Source organism: Electrona antarctica (assembly GCF_951216825.1).
Source record: "Electrona antarctica genome assembly, chromosome: 4".
Taxonomy (NCBI): domain Eukaryota; kingdom Metazoa; phylum Chordata; class Actinopteri; order Myctophiformes; family Myctophidae; genus Electrona; species Electrona antarctica.
Genome location: NC_136809.1, coordinates 55045035 through 55049169, shown reverse-complemented (window position 1 = coordinate 55049169; position 4135 = coordinate 55045035). Strand labels below are relative to the sequence as shown.

At 40.7% G+C, this 4135-nt stretch overlaps 1 long non-coding RNA gene across 1 annotated transcript; it reads right to left on the bottom strand.

Moving 5' to 3' along the window:
* Window positions 1-204: 204 nt before the first annotated feature.
* LOC306921462 lies at window positions 205-3825 on the bottom strand. Its single transcript, XR_013789770.1, has 3 exons — window positions 3677-3825; window positions 1758-1819; window positions 205-230 (listed from the first exon to the last, which is right to left on the bottom strand). It is a non-coding gene; the product is annotated as an uncharacterized lncRNA (long non-coding RNA).
* Between the last annotated feature and the right edge of the window lie 310 nt (window positions 3826-4135).

Below are 4135 nucleotides of genomic sequence, written 5' to 3'. Positions count from 1 at the left end.
TAGCGTGTGCTGCGACCTGCTGGGGAAACAAACACCAGACAAAACAGAATAACTCCAGACATGCAATTAAAGCTAATCGTCGTCTCTTTCACACGGAACATATCATGCCCTCGATGACATGACTAAAAACATGACAGAACATGCCATGGTGTATAGCGCCGGCCGGGTTGTAAAGAGCATATAGGCAAAACAGAACTCCCCCTTACCTCATTGCTTCCACTGTCCTGGGCCTGCAAGGAAAAAGACAAGTGGGGAAAGTATAAGTGGGAGGCATTGCAATGTTGTTGATTTTAGCTTAGATATAGTATTGATTTAGTAGCTTAACCCAATTAGGCCGGATCTCAAAATTTAAAAAAAAAATCTTCTAAATCCTCCAGTTTTCTGAAATAAATATTTTCACGATTTTTCAAAAATAGCAGACCTACAAGCTCATAGCGCGCCACTCGGTGGCGCGCTATGAGCTTGTAGGTCTACTATTTTTCAATAGCTAAATTATAACATAATGTTTAAAACACCAAAAGGGGTTCCCGCCCCAAAATGGGTTAATGCCTATAATTCAAAATGTATTCTCTTTTTTTTATGTCCAACGTATTTGTATTTCAGTTCATACAGTTAACATAATATATAACTAAATGCAATAAAAATGTTACTTTTCAGGATTCTAATTCAAAAATAGCAGATCTACAAGCTCAAAAACGTGTCGCACTGTGACGCGTTTTGAGCTTGTGGATCTGCAATGCGGCTCCCTGGAATGAGTTTGGAAATATAGTGGCCCTCTCCTTCATCAAAGTTGCCCACCCCTCTCCAAAAATGTTGCATAGCTAGCTATGCACGCATAAAGTGAGTGGCAAATCGAGTGGCCACGAGAGGACTTTTCTGTTTGGATGTATAGGCTGTCAAGGCCAGGAAGTCGTTTTTTGCCACTCAGTAGGCGTTCCCGCATAACTTCCGGCTATGATGATAATTATGTCACGTGCATATACCCTCTATAGTGGGGAGGAGCTGACCACAGGAGAAAAACTGGGAATAGGGGAAGGGAGAGGTCGCACAGCTGTGGTCATTTTTTTTAAAAGTAGAGGGCTTTTTTGCATTGTGGCTGCGAGCTGTGCGACCTCTCCCTTCCTTTTTTTTCTAATTAGCTATCTTAAAATAACTTTAAAAAACTAAAGTCTACATGCTTTAAAAAAAACTCTTTAAAAATCAGTCTCACTACTTTAAAGATGACCTGTGGTCATCGTTAAAGTAGAGGGTTTTTTGTGTGCGACCTCTCCCTTCCTTTTTGTCCTATAGCTAGCTATAGCTTAAAATATCTTTAAGAACAGTCTTGAGATAACGCTGTGGTAATTAACCCATTTAGACCTGAGACCGGATTCTACAAAATGCCAAAATGACAGTTTTCTGAAAAACCCCAATGTTTCTATGTCAGTCGTTCTCAAACATTTTCATGTCAAGGACCCCCAGAAATATATGTAATTGGCCTCCGACCCCCATCTGCAAATATGTTGTTCCAGAGACCCCCCGCCCCCAGAAGCAAACATTTGGGTTAAAAAACGCTCTGAAAGAATATATATTCAAAGATTTGCACTATACATTTTCACGATTTTAAAAAAAAATAGCAGACCTACAAGCTCGTAGCGCGGCACTCGGTGCCGCGCTACGAGCCTGTAGATCTGCTATTTTTCAATAGCTTAAAAAACACCGAAAGGGGTTCCCGCCCAAAACGGGTTAAAAGATTAAAACTATAATGTTAGACTTACAGGGGCGGCCAGAGTAGTGCTCAGCAGGCACATCAAAAACACCACAGGCGTCATCATGATTCCTGCAGGACGATTAATGAGGAGGGAGAGAGAGAGAGACAGAGAGACAGAGACAGAGACAGAGAGAGAGAGAGAGAGAGAGAGAGAGAGAGAGAGAGACAGAGACAGAGACAGAGACAGAGACAGAGAGAGAGAGAGAGAGAGAGAGAGAGAGAGAGACAGAGACAGAGACAGAGACAGAGACAGAGACAGAGAGAGAGAGAGAGAGAGAGAGAGAGAGAGAGATTAACAGTGGTTTTCAACACATCTCAAATCAATTAAGGCTGATTATAATTATGTTCAGCCTTTGATGATATTCAGCCTTGAAAACCCAAAACAAGAAAACATAATGTGTTATCGTTGGATAAGATGGTCCTACAAGTTGTTTTCAACCATCAAGGCCCATTATTTATTCTGAATCTGAGCCAAGTGTACCGTGTACGGACCACCATTTGATGACATTTACGCCTCTCAGGCCCAAAACTTCCATTAGGAGAGATAACAGGCAAAAGTTGATCAAAATAACAATTCTTCTACATTCTCTAATTGTGTAGACTTCTTGTAAATTAAGTAATGCAGATGTTTTTTTTAACTCTTGATAGTGTACAAATAAACCAACATTTGGTTGAATTTTACACTCTCAAAAGTTAAAAGTTAAAGATCTAATCAGGGTCCATTTGGTCACAAACTCTCCATCATTTAGCTGGGGACCACCTGGAACCCCCTCAAGGACCACTGGTGGTCCCCGGACCGCTGGTTGAAAACTGCAATACAACATAAGCCTGCAATTATCAAACTGACCCCTGGGTGTCTTTATTTTTTTTTGGATTGACTGATTGAAGTATTTATTAACAGTTTGCAGAATTACAGTACATTTCAAGCACAACTCAATACAAAAAACTGTTAACTGTGAGTGGATGACCCGATAAAGCATCACACTTGTTTACAAGAGGGTCCACCTTGTTCAACTCATCAAAAACATTGTCCATATGAGCTCTCTTTGGGATGTGTCCAGGACAGGGAGTCCCCCCCCTAATTTGCTGAGCACATTTGTTTTGTGGTATTGCTAAACAGCGGCCAAGAGTGAATTATCTCCCACATTAGGCACACACCTGAAATGTAATCAGCACATTGCATGCAGAATTGGTCCACATAATTAAATGAGACAAAACAGATTGAGAACCACTGGTTTTCAACATGCATGCCAGGATTATTGAGGATAATACACACCTGAATCCAATGAAATAAAACAATTATACAGGTTCTACACGTGTCAGACAGAACATAATCCATTTCTGTCTGTTCTAAGGGTGGGCGATATGGGGAAAAACATAATATCACCATGTCTTTTCAAGCAGTATACACGATATTATCGCGACATTTTTTTCATGAAGCTTTTTAAGGTTATTGTTCAAGTTTACTTAACAGTACAACCACCTACAACATGACCAAAACTAAAAGAGTGACGGACCATTTAGACCAAAATACTTATTAGTTTTGGCTAAACGAAACTATGTTATAGTTTAGCTATTGAAAAATAGCAGATCTACAAGCTCATAGCGCGCCACCGAGTGGCGCTCTATGAACTTGTATATCTGCTATTTTTGAAAAATCGTTAAAATGTGCCTCAAATCTTTCCGAAAATTGTCATGATTTAGAAAACTTTTTTTTTTTTTAATCTCGACGTCAGGCCTGAATGGGTTTTAAGGTATAGCACGGCAAATCATAGAATACGCATTCACTGTATCACGATAATATACACGATATCTCTGAAAAGGCATATCGTGGAGACATTTTTTTTTAAATCACGATACGATAGTCTATCAACCATATCGCCCAGCACCCCCTAATCTGTTCCCAAATGAAGTTCCATATCTCACCCTTCTTTTCTCCCCCGTATAAAGAGCAGCAACGAGATGTGTGTGTTGTCCTTCAGGAGGGAACGAAAGTCATCTGCTGTTACTTCTTCTGAGATGGAGGCCATTTATAGCCCCGTAACAACCGCGCTGACAGCCAATCACGTGCCCTCCTCCTCGTCCCCCAGCAAAACACACGCAGACCTTTGATGCTTGAAAGAAATCTCCTTCCATGTAAAAAAGAAAAAAAAAAAAAAACCTGATGCAAGACATGTAGGTTTCATGTCTCACTTGTGTTTAATTACACACTGTCCAAAATGTGCTTAGCAAACATACCTCCTTAATTGCACTAAAAACCCAAACAGTGTGGGAACTGCGGGCGATATATCGCCTGACATCACACGTCAGACTTGAAGGCCCAGATAACGACATCACTCATCAGGGCCCCTCCCTGATGAGTGGAGGGAGAGAGAGAGAGAGAGA